Source organism: Pongo pygmaeus, chromosome 18 (genome assembly GCF_028885625.2).
Source record: "Pongo pygmaeus isolate AG05252 chromosome 18, NHGRI_mPonPyg2-v2.0_pri, whole genome shotgun sequence".
Taxonomy (NCBI): Eukaryota; Metazoa; Chordata; class Mammalia; order Primates; family Hominidae; genus Pongo; species Pongo pygmaeus.
This window is the reverse complement of record NC_072391.2, coordinates 55,758,437-55,783,315: the sequence shown is the minus strand read 5'-3', so window position 1 is coordinate 55,783,315 and position 24,879 is coordinate 55,758,437. Positions and strand designations below refer to the sequence as shown.

The 24,879-nt window shown below is 45.6% G+C and overlaps 1 protein-coding gene and 1 pseudogene across 12 annotated transcripts in view; one reads left to right on the top strand and one right to left on the bottom strand.

The window, feature by feature from the left end:
• The first annotated feature begins 3,531 nt into the window (after positions 1-3,531).
• The window catches only part of CNOT1 (CCR4-NOT transcription complex subunit 1), a 110,406-nt gene continuing 89,058 nt past the window's right edge, over positions 3,532-24,879 (top strand). For 5 of the 12 annotated variants that reach the window (XM_063654321.1, XM_054455119.2, XM_054455120.2 and 2 more), the window contains exon 1: positions 3,582-3,723. The gene's annotated coding sequence lies outside the window, so the exon portion shown is untranslated. Of the gene's footprint in view, positions 3,724-7,606; positions 7,683-24,879 lie in introns of all 12 variants that reach the window. The other 7 variants (XM_063654318.1, XM_054455121.2, XM_063654319.1 and 4 more) reach the window with 4 other exon arrangements.
• Positions 14,776-14,849, bottom strand: LOC129016432 (small nucleolar RNA U13; annotated as a pseudogene).

Below are 24,879 nucleotides of genomic sequence, written 5' to 3'. Positions count from 1 at the left end.
CTGTGCTGGCCAGGCTGGTCTCGAACTCCAGACCTCAGGTGATCCACCCGCTTCAGCCTCCCAAAGTGCTGGGATTACAAGTGTGAGTCACTGTGCCCGGCCGACTTACCTCATTTAAAAAAAAAAAGAGGCCGGGCATGGTGGCTGATGCCTGTGATCCCAGCACTTTGGGAGGCCAAGGTGGGCGGATCACAAGGTCAGGAGATAGAGACCATTCTGGCTAACACGGAGAAACCCCGTCTCTACTAAAAATACAAAAAATTAGCCAGGCGTGGTGGCGGGCGCCTGTAGTCCCAGCTACTTGGGAGGCTGAGGCAGGAGAACAGCATGAACCCGGCAGGCAGAGCTTGCAGTGAGCCGAGATCGTGCCACACTGCACTCCAGCCTGGGCGACAGAGCGAGACTCCGTCTAAAAAAAAAAAAAAATTCATTATATTTCATTAAAAAGTACGATATTTATTTATTTATTTATTTTTGAGTCACAGTCTCACTCTGTCACCCAGGCTTGAGTGTAGTGGTGCGATCTCCGCTCACTGAAACTTCTGTCTCCCCGGTTCAAGCGATTCTCTTGCCTCAGCCTCCCCAATAGCTGGGATTACAGGCGCCTGCCACCACACCTGGCTACTTTTTGTATTTTTAGTAGAGATGGGGTCTGGCCTAAAGTACCATACATTTTATTATTGTTTCCAATCTTTTGGGTCCCCATAAACAATGCTTCCATGTGTATCTGTATGCTCTCTGCACACATTTGCAATGTTCATCTGTGGAGTAAATTCTTAGACATGGAATTACTGGGTCAGTGGAGTTGGCATTTTCACTTTTGATAAACTCGGCCAAAATGCTGCTATACATAGGGGTTTTGGCAACTTTTACTAGCAACAGTGCAGGGAAGGGCCTTATTCCTCATCCTTGTTCTGTTTAGGGGGCCTTTTACTTCTAAGATTACAATTGTTGTAAGTCGATTTCTCCCTTTAGTACCCTGCAAGGCTTATTTGCACATATGCCTACCATGTGCCAGACACAATGCTAGGTGCTGAGAATACAGCTATGAACAAGACTGAAGTGATCCTTGTTCTTACTATATGTGGGGTCCCTGGCTCTTGCACAGTTCTGGCTCTTGCACAGTTGCTTGAAAACACGAGGGACTCAGTAAATGCAGGCTGAAAGACCTGGCCTCTAACTAAGGAAAGGTAGGTGTCGAAAAGTATTTTTAGGCTGGGCTTGGTGGCTCATGCCTGTAATCCCAGCACTTTGGGAGGCTGAGGCGGGTGGATTACCTGAGGTCAGGAGTTCAATACCAGCCTGACCAATATGGTGAAACCCTGTCTCTACTAAAAATACAAGAATTAGCTGGGTGTGGTGGCACGTGCCTGCAATCTCAGGTACCCGGGAGGCTGAGGCAGGAGTCTTGCTTGAACTGGGGAGGTGGAGGTTGCAGTGAGCTGAAATCGCACCATTGCACTCCAGCCTGGGCAACAAGAGCAAAACTCCGTCTCAAAAAAAAAAAAAAAAGATGTGTTTTTAGGACATTAGGCTCAGTTAAATAGGCCAGTCACAAAAAGACAAATACTGCATGATTCCGCTTATATGAGGTATCTAAAGTAATCAAACTCAGAAACATAAAGAAGAATGGTGATTGTCAGGGACTGTGGGGAGGGGGAAATGGAAGGTGTTAAACAACAGATGTAGTTTCAGTTTTGCAAGATGAAAAAGTTCTAGAGATCTGTTGTACAACAATATGCATATAGTTTAAGTGTATTCTACACTTAAAAATGATTAAGATGGTAAATTTCATGTGTTTCTTACCATAATTTTTTAAAGTATTTTTTTGGGCACGAGAGGTAATATGAGAGAGATAGCCAGAAGACCACCTACTGAGCCTAGCCTGAGGACAGGGATGAGCAGAGGGATAGGTTTGAATTTCTTTTTCTTTTCTTTTTTTTTTTTTGGAGACAAGAGTCTCGCTCAGTCACCCAGGCTGGAGTGAAGTGGCGGGATCTCGGCTCACTGCAAGCTCCGCCTCCCGGGTTCACGCCATTCTCCTGCCTCAGCCTCCCGAGTAGCTGGGACTACAGGCGCCCGCCGCTATGCCCGGTTAATTTTTCTGTATTTTTAGTAGAGATGGGGTTTCACCGTGTTAGCCGGAATGGTCTCGATCTCCTGACCTCGTGATCCGCCCGCCTCGGCCTCCCAAAGTGCTGGGATTACAGGCGTGATCCACAGCGCCCGGCCTTTTTTTTTTTTTTTTTTTTTGAGACAGAGTTTTGCTCTGTAGCTCAGGCTGGAGTGCAGTGGCGCGATCTCTGCTCACTGCAACCCACGCTTCCCGGGTTCAAGCGATTCTCCTGCCTCAGCCTCCTAAGTAGCTGGGATTACAGGCGTGCGCCACCACGCCCGGCTAATTTTTTGTATCTTAGTAGAGATGGGGTTTCACCGTGTTAGCCAGGATGGTCTCGATCTCCTGACGTCGTGATCCTCCCGCCTCAGCCTCCCAAAGTGCTAGGATTACAAGCGTGAGCCACCGCGCCCAGCCTTAATTTCAAAAAGTAATAGAGCTAACCAGTCAACACTTCCTTCCCAATCCTTTCTCTTTTGGGTACAGGTGAGTATAAAATCTTACCAACTATCATAGTTAACAAACAAACCATAGCAAAATATGTTTCTATGCTTTTTCTCTTGAGAGCAAAGGACATGGGTATCCTTTCTTAGACGGCTTCTAGGACTTAAGTCAGGAAGAGAACTTGCGTCTCCTACGTCTCTGGAAGGCGTCTCTGGAAGGTGTCCCTTCTTCAATAGGCAGAACTAAAACAGAAAGTTCCCTTGACCAAAGCGAAGCAAGCGAGGACAAGGTGGCCACCTGGGTGACTACATCCCCCAGCACGCACTGCTCCTTCTAGGGCGCAGCCAGTGACAGACGAAGACGCATTACTTCTGCGATGGGAAGGGGGTAGGGGAGCGCGACTACACATCCCAGGATGCAAAGCACCCCAACTCTAGTCACAACCTGTCTTGCTTTCTGGCTGGCGTTCCACGCCAAAGGGACACTAGGGGAGGGGAATGTTTCGGTTGGGAATCCCCGAAGTCTACTGGACCGTGACATTTCGAAAGAGGAAAGAAAGTGAAGGAAAGCTGTTTCACTGTAATTCAAAGTAGTTCCCGCGCAGGGTGGCGAGGAGTTATGGGCCCCTTCCATAATTTATTGTTCCTCAAAGGCAATGCCAAGCCCCACTGGTCGCAGCCCTCGAGGGCAGGTGGGAAGTACGTGAAGCCCCAAATCGAAGTTATCAGCATCTCCCTATTGGCCCTCGCCTCGAGCGCAGGCGCGAGGGCTCTGACTCCGGTCCCCTGGGCCTGGTGAGAGGCAATTGGCCAAAGTCCGCGAAGTAGGAGTCCGGATTGGTAGTTGCCAGCAGGAGCCTGGTTTCTTCCTCGACTTCTGCAAGTGATAAAGTGTGATTGGTTTAAATCCGCGGGCACCTGTCGGTGATTGGGTAGAAGCCACAGGCGGGGCGCGGCCATTGGCTGGCGCTGGGGTCATCCCTCCTCGGGCGGGCAGCGAATGATGAAATGGGAACGGGGAGGGGAAAGGCCGCGACGTGAGCGCGCGACCTCAGGCGCCATTTTGTAGAGAAACAAGCGGAGTTAACCGAAGAGGGGGTCGGGGAGAGCCGGAGTCGGGGACCCAGGAGTTTCCTGTGTCCAGCGCTGCCGGAGCCGCCTGAGGTGAGGCGGGCTGGCGTCAGGGGCTAGGGTAGGGTGGCGGTGTCAGCTTGGGAACGCGAGTGCCGGTGGGAGGAGGAACAGGGGTGGACCTGGGGCCACTGGAAGCGTTTCCCGGAGCTCTAGGGAGTGAGAGGCAGCCGGGACGGGAAAGTGGGACGAGGCGGGAGAGGGCCGACTCTTCTCCACACGGCTCTCGGAGGCTTCGCGCTCTGAAGATTAGAGGCCAGCGAGGAGGCTCCAGGAAGCGGAGGGTAGAGCGCGGGGTGAGACCCATGGTGGTCTCTGTCCCGGGCCTGGAGGTTCAGGGGGCGGCAGCGGCGGCAGTTCGTGTCGCTGGGCCTGGCTTCGCGCGGGTTGCACCCCCCGAGACCTCCACGAGCTCCTTAACTACTCTTTCTGTCTCTGCTCCCTGATGGTTGCAGTGGGCATCGGCTCCCGAGGCCTAGGGCTTCTGGCGGGATGGACCGTGTTTGGAGTTTTTGCACGTTTCCAGTTCTTCTCCGTGTACTCGGAGCTGCCACTCTCCCCCTCTTACGCCCCCAGCACGTTGTCAAAGCCCCCCAGGTTTCGGGTGTCCCCGGATGGGAAGGGCGGGCGGGAGCGAGCACTTCCTTATTACTTGCTACAGGTTTTGTTCCACTCGCGCGCCTGGGCGCTCACACTTTCTTTGAAGTTGGCCCCCACCTACTCGGTCCGGTGTCTGCAGTAGTGGCGGTCCTGCTCACCCAGGACAAGTGTCCCGCTAGTGAGCTGAGCACTTGTAGGCCTCAAGGCTGATGAGATCCACTGCAGGTCTTGTAGAGCTACTTAAGGCCAAACACAAATAATACTTTTTCAATACCACCTCCTTTGCAGAATTCACCCAAGAGGGCTCACAGATACTAACTCTGCGAGGAGTTAGCTTTGTAGATTAAAAAAGAATGCTTGACATCTGTGCGTTTGAAAATGTTGTATTTAAAATAAACTTTATGACAAACTTTTCCCATGAAGTTAATCAAATGTCACATTTCTTAGGACTCTAATAAAGTCTGTTTTCTTCCTGAAAACTGAGTAACAATGCTTAACCTACCCTGCCGATTTCTCTACAGTTTGATCGCCTGTGACTACTTGGGGTTTTTTTTAAAGTCAATAATTGAGTGAATATAACTGTACTGTTTGAAACAATGCTGAACGTTTTCCTTATGACAGCCCCTTTGATAGGAATAGGGAATACATGGATTAAAAAAATGAGGGAAGGCAAGTAAAATATTAGGAAGAAGGTCAAACAGATTAAGAACAGTTTTTTTCTATAGGTATTTGGGTTTAATACTTAAGTGATCTGTGGTCCAGGTTGGTATTCCTACCCTTTTAAAGATTGGCTATTGAGAAGACATGTGGTAACAGTTTAAATAATTATGTTTTGGGACACTGCAAATTGTTACCTTGTCTAAGGAGAATATGCATTGATGATACATGGTTTTAGGTGGCTAGCTGTGCTTTGACTGAAATGATAGCATGTTGATAAAACTAGTTTGGAGAGTTAGTTCCTTTTCAACAAGTGTGGGTTCCCCAAGTCTTAGTGGAAACAAGTCTAGAATCGACTGGGCGCGGTGGCTCACGCCTGTAATCCCAGCACTTAGGGAGGCCAAGGTAGGTGAATCACCAGAGGTCAGGAGTTCGAGACCAGCCTGGCCAACATGTCAAAACCGCGTCTCTACTAAAAATACAAACATTAGCCGGGTGTCGTGGCAGGTGCCTGTAATCCCAGCTACTTGGGAGGCTGAGGCAGGAGAATTGCTTGAACCCGGGAGGCGGAGGTTGCAGTGAGCCGAGATAGAACGACTGCACTCCAGCCTGGGGGACAGGGAGACTCGGTCTCAAAAAAAAAAAAAAAAAAAAAAAGTCTAGAATCAAGGCTCAAAGACATGTCTATTTGTAACTGAAAATATTTCCTTTTCTTACCTAAGATTGTAATCTTAGAAGTTTTAAGTACGGTTTTGTGGCATTATGGTGGAAAAGAATTGAAATATGCTCTTTTTGGTTCCCAGCTTACCACCCTGGGTTCATTTTCTTTTTTTCTAGTTTCTGAATTTCTCTTCTGGGTTTAGATCCTAGTCTCTTTAACATAGATGTTGTCAAGCTAAATAATAAGACATCCTTCTTATTTGGAGTCAAGTCATTAAAAAAAACTATGAAAACAAATGGAAATGCTTGCCATCTTTTCAAAACATGCTTTAAAGTCTGATTTCAAATTATCTTGCATGTTACTTTTTCTGAGTATGTTTTAGGATAGATTCTGATCTGGTTATGAGAAACTTTTTTTTTTTTTTTTTTTTTGAGATGGAGTCTCGCTGTGTCACCAGGCTGGAGTGCAGTGGCACACGATCTCGGTTCACTGCAACCTTTGCCTCCAGGGTTCAAGCAATTCTTCTGCCTCGGCCCCCTGAGTAGCTGGGACTACAGGCGCCCGCCACCACACCCAGCTAATTTTTGTACTTTAATAGAGACAGGGTTTCACCATGTTGGCCAGGATGGTCTCGAACTCTTAACCTCATGATCCACCCACCTCACCCTCCCAAAGTGCTGGGATTACAGACGTGAGCCATCGTACCCAGCCGAGAAGCTTTCTTTTTAACCAGTTTGAATTTATGAACTTGATTATTTTTTTTCTGTGTCATAACAAACACGGCTTTGGTACCCAATACCAGAGAATGGAATTTGTCCATAATAATTCTAATTGAATGCTGTCATATTTTGGGACTAATTTTTTTGGCCCAGGCAAGTGGCTCAAGCCTGTATCCTAGCTTTTTGGGAGGATGAGGGAGGAGGATGCTTGAGACTAGGAGTTGGAGACCAGCCTGGGCAACATGGTGAGACCCTGTCTTTACAAAAAAGAAAATGTGAAATTAAAAAAAAATTTTGCAAAATATTTGTTACGAGTATTTTGTCCCACATTAACAAAAATAGTAGTCTGCCATTTTTTTTTTTTGAGACGGAGTCTCACCCTGTTGCCCAGGCTGGAATGTAGTGGTGCGATCTCGGCTCACTGCAATCTCCGCCTCCCGGGTTCAAGTGATTCTCCTGCCCCAGCCTCCCAAGTAGCTGGGATTACAGGCGCGCACCACTACACCCAGCTAATTTTTGTATTTTTGGTAGAGACGGGGTTTCACTATGTTGGTCAGGCTGGTCTCGAACTCTTGACCTCGTGATCCACCCACGTCGGCCTCCCAGAGTGCTGGGATTACAGGCGTGAGTGACTGTGCCCAGCCTAGTAGTCTGCCATTTTGAAATGCTGTATTTTATGAACTTGGTTTTTTGTTTGTTTGTTTGTTTTTTTTTTTTTTTTTTTTTTTGAGACGCAGTGTCGCTCTGTTTCCCAGGCTGGAGTGCAATGGTGGGATCTTGGCTCACTGCAACCCCCGCCTCCCAGGTTCAAGCGATTCTCCTGCCTCGGCCTCCTGAGTAGCTGGATTACAGGCGCCTGCCACCACGGCCAGCTAGTTTTTGTGTTTTTAGTAGAGAAGAGGTTTCAACGTGTTGGCCAGGCTGGTCTCGAATTCCTGACCTCAGGTGATCCGCCTGCCTCAGTCTCCCAAAGTGCTGGGATTACAGGCGTGAGCCATAGCACCCGGCCTGAACTTGGTATATACTTTTATAAAAGAAAAGACTTTCAAGTCATATATATTAACTGAGGCATTTCTTTAATGACCTTCTGACTGAACTAAACTTCCTGCTGTGAAGTTTCAAAATGGCATCCCATTGAGTGACTCTATATATAGAAGAATCTAGCAATTCCTTTTCTGTTTGCTCACAATTTTAAAGATGAATCTTTGAAAGTTAAAAGGGGCTCAAAACCTTCTGCCCCCCAGTGTATACAATAGTTTTTTTTTTTTTTTTGAGACAGGGTTTCACTTCAATGCCTAGGCTGGAGTGCAGCGGCACAATCACTGCTCACTGCAGCCTTGATATTCTGGTCTCAGGTGAGTCTCCCACCTCAGCCCCTGAGTAGCTGGGACTACGGGTGCATGCTAACCACAAGTGTCAAAAACATTTTTTTTCTTTTTTTTTTTTGAGAGAGTTTTGCTCTTTCCCTCATGCTGGAGTGCAGTGGTGCGATCTTGGCTTGCTGCAACTTCTGCCTCCCTGGTTCAAGTGATTCTCCTGCCTCAGCTTCCCAAGTAGCTGGGATTACAGGTGTGCGCTATCATGCCTGGCTAATTTTATTTTTATATATATATATATGTATATACATATGTATATATACGTATATATGTATATACATATATGTACATACATATATATGTATATACATATATATATGTTTTTTTAAAACAGGGTTTTGCTCTTGTTGTCCAGGCTGGAGTGCAACGGTGCGATCTCTGCTCGCTGCAACCTCTGGCTCCTGGGTTCAAGCGATTCTCCTGCCTCAGCCTCCTGAGTAGCTGGGATTACAGGCGCACACCACCATGCCCGGCTAATTTTTTGTATTTAGTAGAGACAGGGTTTCACCACGTTAGTCAGGCTGGTCTCGAACTCCTGACCTCAGGTGATCCACCTGCCTTGGCCTCCCAAAGTGCTGGGATTACAGGCGTGAGCCACTGCCCAGGCCTGTATTTTTAGTAGAGATGGGGTTTTACCGTATTGGCTGTCTGGTCTTGAACTCTTGACCTCAAGTGGTCTACCTGCCTCAGCTTCCCAAAGTTCTGGGATTACAGGTGTGAGCCGCTGCGCCTGGCCTAATTTTTGTATTTTTTTGGTAGAGGTGAGGTTTCATCGTGTTTCCCAGGCTGGTCTGGAACTCCTGGGCTCAAGCGATCTGTCCACCAAGACCTCCCAGAGTGCTGTGATTACAGATGTGAGCCACCATACTGGCCTATGATACTTTTTTTTTTTTAAGTGTACTTTTCACTCAAATTTGCAAGAATGTAGCAAACCAAATAAAGCATTGTTCACTGGAAAGCATAGTTTGAGAAGGCAGTAATTAGAGGTGTAGACTTAATATGAAGCCATTTGTTGAGTTTTTTCATTTGTTTGTTTGTTTTTTAAGATGGAGTCTTGCTCTGTTGCCCAGGCTGGAGAGCAGTGGTGTGATCTCAGCTCACTGCAACCTCCGCCTCCCAGGTTCAAGTGATTCTCCTCCCTCAGCCTCCCGAGTAGCTGGGATTACAGGCACCTGCCATGATGGCTGGGTAATTTTTGTATTTTTAGTAGAGATCTGGTTCACCATGTTGGTCAGGCTGGTCTCGAACTCCTGACCTTGTGATCCACTCACCTCAGCCTCCCAAAGTGCTGGGATTATAGGCGTAAGCCGTCGCACCCAGCAGTGATTTAAAGGAATGTAGTGTATATATTTAAGAAATGCATTTATATCTTTAATTCTGGAAAACACAGCATTAACCTCCAGGATACCTGTTGCTTAACTGTGTTACAGTTGTTACAGGGAAATTCCTGAAATGTTGAATACGATGTTCAACCATGTAGGATAATTTTTTGTTGATTCTGAGGACATAAACTTTCTTCCAGTATATTCTCACGCCACCAGATGTGTGGGGTTTTCCCCTGCACATCAAGCAAGCTGTTCAGCAGTGGACACCACATGGGTATCCTCTAATTCAGTATTATTCTGACACGGTGTAACCTGAAGATAGCATCAGATCCCACAGGTTGAAAGCTCAAGTCCCATAGACAGCCCCCCACTTCCAATGCTAATCTCAAGTCCCAGGTGGTTTTACCTGTGTTTCTGACCAACTGACTATAAATTGAGTTCCTAATACCCCCTTCTTTTGTTCAGTTAACTTGCTAGAGTGGCTTATATAGAACTCTCGGACATACTTAGGTTTTTTTTTTTTTTTCTTTTGAAGCCGGAGTCTTGGCTCTGTCACCCAGGCTGGAGTGCAGTGGCACGATCTAGGCTCATTGCAACCTCTGTCGCTCTGGTTCAAGCGATTGTTCTGCCTCAGCCTCCCAGGTAGCTGGGATTATAGGCATGTGCCACCACACCTGGCTAATTTTTTATATTTTTGGTAGAGACGGGGTTTCATCATGTTGGCCAGGCTGGTCTCGAATTCTTGACTTCAAGTGATTGACCCACCTCAGCCTCCCAAAGTGCTGGGATTACAGATAGTCATGAGCCACTGTACCCGGCCAACACTTAGGTTTAAGAGTTTATTATAAAGGATATGGATGAGGAGGTGTGTAGGAGAAGTAAGGGCCGTGGAGCTTCCATGCCCTCCCCTGGCTACACTATGCCTTAGCTATCTGGAAGCTCTCTGAGCCCAGTCATTTATGAGCTTTTATGGAGGATTCATTACATAGGCACAATTGATTAAATCATTGGCCTTTGGTGGTCACCTTAACCTTTAGCACCTTTTCCCTCCCTGGAGTTTGGAGGAGGTGGGGCTAAAAGTCCTAACCCTCTAATCTTGCCTTGGTCTTTCAGGTGACCAGCACCCATGCAGAAACTACCTAGAAGTTGCCAAGCTATCAGTCAACTCAGCATACAAAAAGAAACTTAACCATTCTAAGGATCTTAGAAGTTGTATGCCAGGAAATGGGATGAAGACCAAATGTATATCTCACAATAAATATTACAGTAATGTTGAAGTAATTATTTGAAATATAAAAGTGGGATGGAAGTATTTTCTTTTCTTTTTTTTTTTTTTGGAGGCAGAGTCTCGCTGTATCTCCCAGGCTGGAGCGCGATATCGGCTCACTGCAACCTCCGGCTCCCAGGTTCAAGCGATTCTCCTGCCTCAGCCGCCTGAGTAGCTGGAATTATAGGCGCCTGCCACCACGCTTGGCTAATTTTTGTATTTTTAGTAGAGACGGGATTTCGCCATGTTGGTCAGGCTGGTCTCGAACTCCTGACCTCAGGTGATCTGCCTGCCTCGGCCTCCCTAAGTGCTGGGATTACAGGCGTGAGCCACCGCGCCCGGCCAAAAGGATTTTCAAAGACGCTATCTAATATTCTTTTTTCTTTGTTTTTTTTTTTTTTTTTTTGAGTCAAGAGTTTCACTCTTGGCGCCCGGGCTAGAGTGCAATGGCGCGATCTCAGCTCACTGCAACCTCTGCCTCCAGGTTTCAAGAGATGATCCTGTCTCAGCCTCCCAAGTAGGTGGGATTATAGGTGCCCACCACCACATCTGGCTAATTTTTGTATTTTTAGTAGAGACGAGGTTTCACCATGTTCCCCAGGCTCGTCTCAAACTCCTGACCTCAGGTGATCCACCGACCTCAGGTGATCCACCCACCTCAGCCTCCCAAAGTGTTGGGATTATAGGCGTGAGCCTATAATATTCTGAAGCTTTATATTCAGAACTCAGCAGTTTCCGAGTCAGATAATTAAACATTTGTTCCCTTAGATTTATAGCTTCTAGGTTTTGGGTTTTTTTCTTAATTGATTTTATTTTTTAGAGCAGTTTTGGGATCACAGTAAAATTGATGAGAAAGTACAGAGGTTTCCTGTATTATCTCCTGCCCCAATACATGCTTTGCCTTGCCCATTATCAACGCCCCCCCCCCCGCCCTGAGTGGTACATTTTTGAGATGGAGTCTCGCTCTGTCACCCAGGCTGGAGTGCAGTGGTGCCACCTCGGCTCACTGCAAGCTCCGCTTCCCAGGTTCATGCCATTCTCCTGCCTCAGCCTCCCTAGTAACTGGGACTACAGGCGCCCACCACCACACCTGGCTAATTTTTTGTAGTTTTTTTAGTAGAGACGGGGTTTCACCGTGTTAGCCAGGATGGTCTCGATCTCCTGACCTCGTGATCCACCCACCCCCCCGCCTCCCAAAGTGCTGGGATTACAGGCGTGAGCCGAGCCCGGCCTGTACATTTGTTACAATTGATGAACCTAGACTGATAGATCATCATCATCCAAAGTCTCTAGTTTAAATTAGAATTCACTCTTGGTGGTGTATCTTCTTCTTTTTTTTTTTTTGAGACGGAGTCTCTTTCCGTTGCCCAGGCTGGAGTGCAGTGGTGCGATCTCAGCTCACTGCAAGCTCCGCCTCCAGGGTTCACGCCATTCTCCTGCCTCAGCCTCCTGAATAGCTGGGACTACAGGCACCTGGCTAATTTGTTTTTTGTATTTTTTAGTAGAGACGGGGTTTCACCATGTTAGTCAGGATGGTCTTAATCTCCTGACCTCGTGATCTGCCCGCCTCGGCCTCCCAAAGTGCTGGGATTACAGGCGTGAGCCACCACTCCCGGCCATGGTGGTGTATATTCTGTGGATTTGGACGAAATATAAGGCCTGGTTTTGCTAACAAGAATAGTTGCCAGGCGTGGTGGCGCATGCCTGTAATCCTAGCACTTTGGGAGGCTGAGGCAGGCAGATCACCTGAGGTCGGGAGTTTGAGACCAGCTTGACCAACATGGAGAAACCCCGTCTCCACTAAAAATACAAAATTAGTTGGACGTGGTGGCGCGTGCCTGTAATCCCAGCTACTTGGGAGGCTGAGGCAGGAGAATCGCTGGATCCTGGGAGGTGGAGGTTGTGGTGAGCCGAGATCGTGCCATTGCACTCCAGCCTAGGCAACAAGAGCAAAACTCTGTCTCAAAAGAAAAAAAAAAAAGAAAAAGAAAGAATAGTTAGCTGGGCCAGCGCAGTGGCTCATGCCTGCAATCCTAACACTTTTGGGAGGCAGAGGTGTACAAATCACTTAAGCCCAGGAGTTTCAGACCACCCTGGGCAACATGGTGAAACCCCATCTCTGCTAAAAATATAAAACTTGAGGTGGGAGGATCACCTGAGCCTGGGGAGGTCGAGGCTGCAGTGGGCTGTGATCATTGCGCTCCAACCTGGGTTACAGACTGTCTCAAAAAAAAAAAAAAAGAAAGTTATCCTTTTGTCTAGTTTCAGGCTTTTTGTCTTTTTTGACATAACTTTCTAACTACTCTCCATTATCGTTTCTTTATCATTGGTTTTTGGGTTTATTTTACAAATAATATGTGGATATTCTGATTGTAAAAGATTCTAGGACTGCAGTTAATTTGTTATATTTCTGCCAAAATGCCACTTAAATCATTGCTTTGAAAATATGCTTTCTTTGTTCAGAAGTCATTCTAGTACCTTCATCTGGAGTTATAAGTGTTGATTCCTCCTTCCCTGTGGTGCTACTGTGTTGTGTTATAGTCAAAAGACTGTTAAGCAGTGGTACCCAAATATATCTTTGTCCTCTTTTTTTTTTTTTTAATGAGGCAGAGTCTTCGCTGTGTCACCCAGGCTGGAATGTAGTGTTGCGATCTTGGTCACTGCAATACAACCACCTCCTTCCGGGTTCAAGCAATTCTCCTGCCTTATCCCCACCGAGTAGCGGGGATTACAGGCGCCTGCCACACCATGCGCGGCTAATTTTTGCATTTTTAGTAGAGACGGGGTTTCCTCATGTTGGCCAGACTGGTCCTGAACCCCTGACCTCAGGTGATCTGCCCACCTCAGCCTCCCAAAGTGTTGGGATTACAGGTGTGAGCCACCGCACCCAGCCTCTTCGTCTTTTTACATCTGGAATGTCATCTCTACCAAAACTTTATCATTCTAGTCCAAACTCAGATGTACTGTCTATAAATCCCTGATTTCCTTAAGCAAAATTGATTTTTTGCCATCCTTGGCCAGTTTCACTTATGTGCACCCTACAATGCCTTTTAAGTTTTCTGTCCCATAGTGAGTAAGGAGTCTCTGTTTCCCCAGTGCATATATACAGTTGAACTGTAATTGAATAGTGCTTCATTTATTACAGTTGGGTAAATTGATAGAATATAGCATTCTTGGAGATCAATACTCTTTGGTTTTTCTTTTTTTGATACTGCTTGAATGAGCAAGTAACATTTCAGAGGAAAAGATCTGTCATTGGTGGTTCATTATGTAGGTCAGGATTTTAGTTTCATTTGTGCATTGGATTTTAGAATATCATGACTATCTCTAGTAATCTACAGAGTTAAACTATTTATATCTTGGCAATTCCTTGAATATCTTTACCCCCAGCCTTTTATTTGGATAGAGTTTTCTTAGTTGTGACCAAAGCAAATAAGGTTTTTTTCCCAGCAGTTTTTTGGAGGACTAGAAACAAGATTTGAATTTTTCATTTCCTCACTATGAAAATGCAAAACTCGGCTTGGCGCAGTGGCTCACGCCTGTAATCCCAGCACTTTGGGAGGCCGAGGCGGGCGGATCACAAGGTCAGGAGTTCAAGACCAGCCTGGTCAATATGGTGAAACCCCGTGCCTACTAAAAATACAAAAATTAGCCAGGTGTGGTGGTGGGCGGCTAGTCCCAGCTACTTGGGAGGCTGAGGCAGGAGAGTTGCTTGAACCCGAGAGGCGGAGGTTGCAGAGAGCTGAGATTACGCCACTGCACTTCAGCCTGGGTGACAGAGCGAGACTCTGTCTCAAAAAAAAAAAAAAAGAAAGAAAGAAAATGGAAAACTCTAGTGTGACCAACAGATGCTCATTTACAATTAATGGTCAGTGTAATAATAAATTTGCAGTTCTGCTGAGACTTGCCTAAAGATGGAGGGACTTGAGTTTTAACAAGTTCTTTAGCATTGTAAATTGAATTCTGAGATTTGAGAGTTTTCTCTTGGTGTAGTTCTTTTTAAAATAAAATAGCTTCAAGAAGGCTACTCTCTGTTATTTTGTTTTTTGAGACAGAGTCTCTGTTGCCCAGGCTGGAGTGCAGTGGCACGATCATGGCTCACTGCAGCCTTGACCTCCTGAGTTCAAGCCATCCTCCCACCTCAGTCTCCCCAGTCAGTGGCTGGGACTACAGGTGTGCACCACTACGTCCAGCTAATTAAAAAAAGTTTTTTTATAGTGATGGGGGTCTCACTATGTTGCTCAGCCTGGCCTTGCACTCCCAGCCTCAAAAAATCCTGCCACCTTAGCCTCCCAAAGTGCTGGGATTACAGGCAGGAGCCACCATGCCTGGCCTGGATTAGATTAATTCTTGTAAAATACTTAAGGCACATACACAAGGCTATTAAATGTTACAAGTTATTGAAGGCACTGTAGCATTGAGTGAAATAAATTGCTTGATTAATATGTGTATATAAGAAGCAAGTCAACTCTTTTTTTCATGTCAGACAGGTAACGTGCCGATGTAACAAGGTTTGAGGTTGCCATATCTCATGCTTATGAACTACAGAAGGGTCAACTCTTTTTTTTTTTTTTTTTTTTTTTTTTGAGACATGGTTTCTCTGTGTTGCCCAGGCTGGAGTGTGCACCACCACGCCCTGCTAATTTTTTTCTTTGAGATGGAGTCTCGCCCTGTCGCCCAGCCTGGAGTGCAATGGTGCAATCTTAGCTCGCTGCAACGTCTGCCTCCTGGCTTCAAGCTGATTGTCCTGCCTCAGCCTCCCAAGTAGCTGGGATTACAGGTGTGTGCCACCATGTCCTGCTAATTTTTTGTATCTTTAGTAGACACGGGGTTTACCTTGTTGGCCAGGCTGGTCTCGAACTCCTGACCTCGTGATCCATCCACCTCAGCCTCCCAAAGTACTGGGATTACAGGCATGAGCTGCTGTGCCCGGCCAAACTTTTTAATTAATTTTTTTTTTTTTTAGAGACAAAGTAGTGCGACCATAGCTCAATGCAGCCTTGAACTCCTGGGCTCAGTCTTCCCACCTCACCCTCCTGAGTAGCTGGCTGGGATTGCAGGTGCAAGTACACAATCCACCACAAACTAGTTATGCATAAACTGTTTTTCTAATAACTTGTGTTAGCCACTTTATGTAATTGCATACCATTTCTTACCATCTTCTGGATTTAAGCTGTGCTTGGCTTTGTGTTAATGTGGAAAGTCAATTTTTTCTTTAATTTTATAGAGGCAGGGTCTTGCTCTGTCCCCCAGGGTCTAGTGCAGTGGTGCTGTGATAGCTCATTAAAATCACAGACTCCTGGGCTCAAGCCATCCTCCCACATCAGCCCGCCAAGTAGCTAAGACTATAGGCACACAATGCCACACCCAGCTAATTTTTATTGTTGTAGTTATAGAGACAGGGTCTTGCTATGTTGCCCAAGCTGGTCTTGAGCTCCTGGTTTCAAGTGGTCCTCCTGGCTCAGCCTCCCAAAGTCCTGAGATTACAGGCATGAGCCACTGCACCAGCCAAAAGTTAATTTTGAGGTGTTTACATTGAGGGCCCATCCTACAGAAGGTGGATATATCAGCCATTTTCTCAACAAGGGCACTATTGGCATTTGGGCAGGGTAGTTCTTTGTTGGCGATACAGGTTGAATATTGCTTATCTTAAATGCTTGAGACTAGACATGTTTCTCATTTCAGATTTTGGAAAATTCTCATACTTACCAATATGCGCCAATGAGTATTCTTTTGAGTGTCATGTTTGCGCTCAAAACATTTTGGATTTTGGAGTCTTTCGAACTTTGGGTTTTCAAATTTGGGATGCTCAGCCTGTATTGTCCCTTTGTAAGATGTGGTTTGTTATTATTATTTTTTAATTAAAAAAATTTTTTGGAGGCAGTCTTGCTCTGTTGTCCAGGTTGGAGTGCAGTGGTATAATCATGGCTTACTGTAGCCTCAACCTCTCAGGCTTAAGTTATCCTCCTACCTCAGCCTTCTAAGTAGCCAGGGCTACAGGTGCATGCCACCATGCCCTGCTTGCTTGTTTATGTATTTATTTGTTGAGATGGTCTCACTGTTCCCCAGGTGGGTCTCAAACTCCAGGTTCAAATGATCCTCCTGCCTCAGCCTCCCAAAATGCTGGGATTACAGGCGTGAGCCCTGCACCTGGCCTCTTGCAAGATGTTTAATTTCATCCTTAATTCTTACTGAATGCCAGTAACTCTTCTGACACCTAAACATTTCAAAATGCTTTTGGAGATACTACTGTTCTTCAGTTTTTTTTTTTCCATAGATGCCTTCTTGAGGTTCAGATTTCTCATTAGGTTTATTTTGTTTACTTTAGATTTACTTATTCTTGGTATAAATCACAAGACACTTAAAATTATTTTAGTTTTACAATGGCACATGTAACAGAAGACTACATGGGGGAAAAGAAATACTGTATTTCACTGATTCTAAAACAAAATTTCCATACTTTAAAATCTCCAAAATTGGCATACACTGTATTATTGAAAAAAATGCTGCCAAATAATCTAGTAGTAATATATAAAATAATCATGTCATTATCACGAAAGCAAACCAACCTGAAATAAGATTATGGAAAATAAGCACTATGATGGGTAGTGAAGGCAGAAGGAATTTTGCAAACTTTGACTATATCTTGTTTTCCTTTAAAAACAAAAAACGAAAAAACCGGCTGGATGCTGTGGCTCACACCTGTAATCCCAGCACTTTGGGAGGCTGAGGTGGGAGGATTGCTTGAGCTCAGGAGTTTGAGACCAGCCTGGGCAATATAGCAAGACCCCATCTCTACTAAAAATAAAAAATAAAAACAAAGTCCTTGTAGGCCAGGTGCAGTGGCTCACGCCTGTAATCCCAGCACTTTGGGAGGCCTAGGCAGGTGGATCACCTGAGGTCAGGAGTTCAAGACCAGCCTGGCCAAGACGGTGAAACCCTGTTTCCACTAAAAATATAAAAATTAGCCGGGCGTGGTGGCAGGCGCCTATAATCCCAGCTACTTAGAAGGCTGAGGCAGAGAATTGCTTGAACCCAGGAGGCGGAGGTTGCAGTGAGCCGAGATCATGCCACTGCACTCCAGCCTAGGGGACAAAGCGAGACTCCATCTGAAAAAACTAACAAAAAGAGTTCTTGCAATTTCTTACTTTTTATTTTTTTGGTAGAGACAGTGTCTTGCCCTGTCATCCAGGCTGGAGGACGATGGCCCGATCATAGCTCACTTGGGCTCAAACAGTCCTCCCTTCAGCCTCTCTAGTAGCTAGGGCTACAGGCATTTGCCACTGCACCTTGCTAATTAAAAAAAAAAAAAAAAAAAAGTAGAGATGGGGTTATTCTATGTTGCCTGGGCTGGTCTTGAGCTCCTGGCCCCAAGCCATCCTCCCTTCTTGGCCTCCCAAAGTGCTGGGATTAGAGGTGCGAGCTACTATGTCTGGCCTGCTGTTTCTTGAGTACATTCGCTTCTCTTTTCCTTCCATGTTCATGGCATTCCTGTGACCTTATCTTTCCTTTCTTGGTATTTCCCATCATCAACAGTAACTTCTAAAAATGTTCGTTTGATCGTTTTGTCTGTTATTAGGCAAAACAGGCCTAAAACAAATTCAAGATAACAGCGGCTTAACAGAGTAAAAATGTATTTCTTCCTCAAATAATTTTCATTGAGGATGTTTCATTGAGGATCTTGTGCAATAATTCAAGAACTCTGCCTTCATCTGTCATCGCGTGACATCATCCTCCTCTAGGTCTTGGGGGTTTATTCGTCAGGCAGATAGTGAAAAACAGAGAATCATGAGTGAGGTTTTATGAGCTAGGTCTGAAAGTGCCACATACCATATTTGCTGTATACTTTGTGGGTTAGGAACTAAGTCTTACAGCCAAACCAATGCAAGAGAAGCTGAGAAATGTATTCTAATTCTTTAGCCAGGAAGAGGAAACAGTTTGGTGAGCATTTAGCCCATCTCTGCATCTCCCTGTTTACTAAAACAGACCCAAACCAATCAAAATATCTTGCCAGATCATCTTTGTGATAAGATTCAAAATTCTGAAATGGATTCTTCATGTGCTAGACAGGAAATCCACAATTTGGGTCCCACTTACATCCAGAAGATATTTCATCTCTGCTGGGCGAGAGTGTTGGAGACAGTCCCCAAGTCCACCTGCAGGTTCAGTAATTTCACTAGGAGAAGAGCCTAGGGCTATGATTTTTTTTTTTTTTTTTTAAATAGCAAAGGATACAGGCCCAGTGCTGTGGCTGATGCCTGTAATCCCAGCACTTCAGGAGACCGTGGTGGGCAGATCAGTTGAGGCCAGGCGTTCCAAGACCAGCCTGGCCAACAAAGTGAAACCCTGTCTCTAGTGAAAATACAAAAAATTAGATGTAGTGGCATATGCGTGTGGTCCCAGCTACTCCGGAAGCTGAGGCAGGAGGATCGCTTGAGCCTGGGAGGTAGAGGCTGCAGTGAGCCCAGCTCAGGCCACTGCACTCCATCCTGGGCGACAGAGTGAGAACCTGTCTCAAAAAAATAAAATACAATAAAAAGTGTTTTTCTATAGCAAAGTATACAAAGCAAAATCAGCAAGGGGAGTTGGTGAATGGGGTGAAGCCAGGAGGAAACCAGGCTTATGCTCCCAAGTGTCCTCTCCCAGTGGAGTCACACAGGACACAGTTCCTCCAGCATGGAGTTGTGACAGCACATGTATGTGAAATGTTGCCTAGCAGGGAAGCTTTTATTAGAAACTCAGTGCCTATCGTTATTATTGGTGGGGCCTGTTCGTGTAGGCACCCTCTGCCTACCACATATTAAAATTTTAGGTTCCTAGACAGAAAGCTGGTATTCATCTAGATAGAAAGCTGGTGTTCATCATAAACCACATTTGGTTTGTGCAGTTTATGCAGAGTGAGTCACTCTTAGTAGCCCTGGGATGGTGAGAACTCTTCTGAAAGTTATCAGAGACCAGCCAAGGGCCAATTATGCAAGCCTTTCTAAGGATAGCAGGCTCGGGCCATCTTTGTTATCTCTTTTCTACAGTGAGTGAGGTGAGTGGCTTCCATAGGTTGGGATTTTGCATAGAGTCTTGGAATATGCAAAGCTACTGGCATAATATTTTTTGGTTTTGAGAGTTAATTTTCTTTCTTTCTTTTTTTTTTTTTTGAGATGGTGTCTCGCCCTGTCGCCCAGGCTGGAGTGCAGTGGCGCGATCTCGGCTCACTGCAAGCTCCGCCTCCCGGGTTCACGCCATTCTCCTGCCTCAGCCTCCTGAGTAGCTGGGACTACAGGTGCCTGCCACCACGCCCCGCTAATTTTTTTTTGTATTTTTAGTAGAGATGGGGTTTCACCATGTTAGCCAGAATGGTCCCTATCTCCTGACCTCGTGATCCGCCCTCCTCGGCCTCCCAAAGTGCTGGGATTACAGGCGTGAGCCACAGCGGCGACCAATTTTCTACTTTGAAAAAAAACTTCAGTTCCTTTCTCAACTATTTTATGTAACTTTTCAAAAGAGTTAGTCTTATTAGATACTTTGTATATATAAGAACATAATCTAAATAGACCACTGTTACGTGACTGTTTTTTTCCCCTCAATAGATAATTTCTATTATTTATGGGTCCCTTTTTTTAGTAATTACATAGTATGCCATTTTATGATTTACTTAATCAGTGCCCTTTTAATGGATATTTAGGCTTTCAGTTGATAGTTTTTAAAGAATTGGTCATTGCCTGGAGAAAAAGTAATGAATTAAAAGGTGACTCCTAAGTATTCAGTGCAGAAGTATAATGCAGATGGTTTAGGGGCCTAAAACTCTTCTGTGAGAGTGGAGATGCTTATTGATACCGAGAATTGGTATTAAAACAATTACTTAGACTTGTACAAATCGATTTTGAAAGGATTTTTGCTTGTTGTAGACTTACCTCTAAGCCAGGCGTGCTGGCTCAAGCCTGTAATCCCAGCACTTTGGGAGCCTGAGGTGGGCACATCACGAGGTCAGGAGTTCAAGACCATCCTGGCCAACATGGTGAAACCCCATCTCTACTAAAAATAAAAAAAAATTAGCCGGGCGTGTTGGCGCACGCCTGTAATCCCAGCTACTTAGGATCCCGAGGCAGGAGAATCGCTTGAACCTGGGAGGGGGAGGTTGCAGTGAGCCAAGGTCATGCCACTGCACTCCAGCCTAGGTGACAGAGCAAGTCTGAAAAACAAACAAACAAAAAACCTCTACTGCTCAATACCTTCAAAATTATGCCACTTGCTATCTGAAAGTTAAACTATTCCTTATCTGTAAAGTTGGGGTAATAATATCACCCTTGAGTTGTGAGGATTAAATAAACATGTAAAGTGCTTAGACCAATTCTACTTAGTGTTTATTATACTTGCTTAAGTTATTCTATTTGTACACAATAGTTATAACTAAGATTTTAATAAGTGAACCAACCTTTTGAAACTGCCCCATAAATCTAGAATCTTTGCCTCTTGGAGAAGTAGTTAATATTAGTAAGTGTATAATCAGCCTTCCATAGAAGTTTTGCTCTTGTCGCCCAGGCTGGAGTGCAGTGGCAGGATCTCGGCTCACTGCAACCTCCACCTCCTGGGTTCAAGCTATTCTCCTGCCTCAGCCTCCTGAGTAGCTGGGATTAGAGGTGCATGCCACCATGCCTGGCCAATTTTTGTACTCTTAGTAGAGATGGGGTTTCGCCATATTGACCAGGCTGGTCTTGAACTCCTGACCTCAGGTGATCCACACACCTTGGCCTCCCAAAGTGCTGGGATTACAGGTGTGAGCCACGGCACCAGTCTGATGTAGAATATTTTCATAATTGCAGAAAGAGAGTGAAAAAAAGACAAGGCTCAGATTGACCTCTTTTAGGTCAGAATGCTACTTGGGAAGTAAATAATTTTCAAGGTCAAACTTGGTTATCAGTTGGTGTAAGTATTCTGTATTTAGTATTTTTTTAGTATTGGAAGTTGGCAGTTCAATAAACTGATAGCCTTGGGTCTTGCCTACTTGTCTTCTTAAGGTGCCTGATATTTAAATGTAGAGCAAGGTAGGTGGTAGAATGTTGTTGGCATCAGTGCTGTGGGAAACCAAACTGCCTTTAGATCGATGTCTTTGCAGCCTGGCATGTGGCACATTCTTGTAGGTCCAGCTACTTGGGAGGCTCAGGTGGGAGGATCACTTGAGTCCAGGAGTGTTTGAGGTTGGCAGCAAGGTGTGGTCACACCACTAGACTCCAGCCTGGATAACAGAGCAAGACCCCCTCTGTTAAAGGAAAAAACAAACGAGCAAACAGATGTCTTTGGTCCAGTTGGAAGGAGTTAAGGGGAGAAAAAGGAGTAGGTGTGAGGGGCATTCCTTGTCCTCAAAGAAGAGATTGCATCAAAGTACAGTATCCTTTTCTTAAATATTTCTTTTTTTTTTTTTTTTTTTGAGACGGAGTCTCGTTCTGTCTTCCAGGCTGGAGTGCAGTGGCGTGATCTCGGCTCACTGCAAGCTCTGCTTGGTAGGTTCATGCCATTCTCCTGCCTCAGCCTCCTGAGTAGCTGGGACTGCAGATGCCTGCCACCACACCCAGCTAATTTTTGTATTTTTAGTAGAGACGAGGTTTCACCATGTTGGCCAGGCTGGTCTCGAACTTCTGACCTTAGGTGATCCTCCTTCCTCGGCCTCCGAAAGTGCTGGGATTACAGGCGTGAGCCACCACGCCTGGCTTCTTAAATATTTCTAATACCTGTTAGCAAGGAAGAACCTGACACTGCTCCTTAGGTCAGTGGTTCTCAGGAATTGACTAGGGAGTTTATTTATTTTATTTATTTATTTTTTGAAGATGGAGTCTCGCTCTGTTGCTCAGGCTGGAGTACAGTGGCGTGATCTCGGCTCACTGTAACTTCTGCCTCCCGGGTTCAAGCAATTCCCCTGCCTCAGCCTCCCAAGTAGCTGGGACTACAAGTGCACACTGTCACGGCCGGCTAATTTTTTGTATTTTAGCAGAGACATGGTTTCACCGTATTGCCCAGGTGCGTCTCGAACTCCTGAGCTCAGGCAGTCCATCCGCCTCGGCCTCCCAAAGTGGTAGGATTACAGGCGTGAGCCACCGCGCTCAGCCTGACTGGGAAGTTTAAAATAGACAGCCCGTACTCCTTTTCTCTAGCAGTGTTGACTCTCTTGGTCTTGGGTGGTGCTTAGGAATCAGCATTTTAAAAATTTATTTATTTAGAGACCAAGTCTAGCTCTGTCACCCAGGCTGGAGCGCAGTGGTGTGCTCACTGCAACCTCTGCCTCCTGGGTTTAAGCGATTCTCCTGCCTCAGCCTCCCAAGTACCTGGGGCTACGGGTGCCTGCCACCATGCCCGGCTGATTTTTTTGTATTTTTTGTTTTGTTTTGTTTGTTTTATGTTTTTTTGAGACGGAGTCTCACTCTGTCGCCCAGGCTGGAGTGCAGTTGTGCGATCTCGGCTCACTGCAAGCTCCACTTCCCGGGTTCACGCCATTCTCCTGCCTCAGCCTCCCAAATAGCTGGGACTGCAGGCGCCTGCCACCACGCCCGGGTAATTTTTTTCTATTTTTGTAGAGACAGGGTTTCACCGTGTTAGCCAGGATGGTTTTGATCTCCTGACCTCATGATCCGCCCTTCTCGGCCTCCCAAAGTGCTGGGATTACAGGTGTTAGCCACCGCGCCCTGCCTTTTAATTTTTTGTATTTTTAGTAGAGATGGAATTTCACCATGTTAGTGAGGATGATCTCGATTTCCCGACCTCAAGTGATCCACCTGCTTCGGCCTCCCCAAGTGCTGGGATACAGGCATGAGCTACCGCGTCTGGCCTATTTATTTCTTTATTGAGGCAGAGTCTTGCTCTGTCGCCCAGGCTGGCGTGCATTGGTGCGATCTCAGCTCACTGCAACCCTCCACCTCCTGCGTTTAAGCGATTCTCTGAGTAGCTGGGATTACAGGTGTCTACCACCATGCCTGGCTATTTTTTTTTATTTTTAGTAGAGATGGGGTTTTGCCATGTTGGCAAGGCTGGTCTTGAACTCCTGGCTTCAAGTGATTTCACCTGCCTCGGCCTCCTGAAGTGTTGGATTATAGGCGTGAGCTGCGTTGCCCAGCCAGGAATCAGCATTTTAAATGGCCCTTTCTCCCCTTTCCAGTTCTTATACACAGCTGCCTTAGTTGCATAGCGTTATAGTAAAGTCTGTATTTATTACATTAAGCCTCTTGGTCAATGTTTCCTTTTGTGTTTTCTATAATACCTAAAGTGAGTACATGGTATATAGTTAGGGCTCAAATGTTTGAGTTGATAGGAATGCCAACTTTAGTAGATAATAATGTATATGTTTATTAGTAACATGTAAATGTATTATTATATATAATGTGTTAATGTATTATATATAATATGAGAGAGAGAGATATATATATATATATATATCACCCTAAGTGATCCCAGAAGGGTATTCCTTCATGATAAAAGAAGGAATGGGAATAGTAAAATTTTCCAATTAAAAATGTTCTCTGGCCAAATAGTTCATGGCTATAATCCCAACACCTTGGGTGGCTGAGGTAGGAGGATTACTTGAGCTCAGGGGTTCCAGACCAGCTTGGGCAACAAAGTGAGACCCAGTGTCTACAAAAAATAAAATAAGTAGCCAGGCATGGTGGCATGTGTCTGTAGTCCCAGCTACTTGGGAGGCTAAGGCGGAAGGATCACTTGAGCCTAAGAGATCAAGGCTGCATGAGCCATGATCATGCCATTGCACTCCAGCCTGGGCGACAAGCTCGAAACTGTCTCTCCCACCCCTCCAAAATTTTTATTTCTATAGGTTATTATTTCTATAGGTTATTGGGGGACAGGTGGTATGGGTTACATGAGTAAGTTTTGTTTTTTTGTTTGTTTGTATTTTGTTGTTTTGTTTTTTTTGAGACAGAGTCTCCCTCTGTCACCTAGGCTGGAGTGCAGTGGCAAGATCTTGGCTTACTGCACCCTCCACCTCCCAGGTTGAAGCGATTCTCCTGCCTCAGCCTCCCAAGTAGCTGGGATTATAGGTACGTGCCACCACACCCGGCTAATTTTTGTATTTTTAGTAGAGGTGGAGTTTCACCATGTTGGTCAGGCTGGTCTCGAACTCCTGACCTCGTGATCCACCCACCTCGACCTCCCCAAGTGCTGGGATTACAGGCATGAGCCACCATACCCGGCGAGTAAGTTCTTTAGTGGTGATCTGTGAGAATTTGGTGAACCCATCACCTGAGCAGTATACACTGTACCCACTTTGTAGTCTTTTATTCCTCATCCCCTTCCCACACTTTCCCCCTGAATCCCCAAGGTCTATTGTGTCATTCTTATGCCTTTGCATCCTCATAGCTTAGCTCCCACTTATGAATGAGAACATATGATGTTTGGTTTTCCATTCCTGAGTGACTTTGCTTAGAATAATAGTCTCCAGTCTCATCCAGGTCGCTGCAAATGCCATTAATTCATTCCTTTTTATGGGTGAGTACTATTCCGTTGTGTATATATATACCACAGTTTGTTTATCCACTTGTTGATGGATGGGCATTTGGATTGGTTCCATGTTTTGCAATTGCGAATTGTG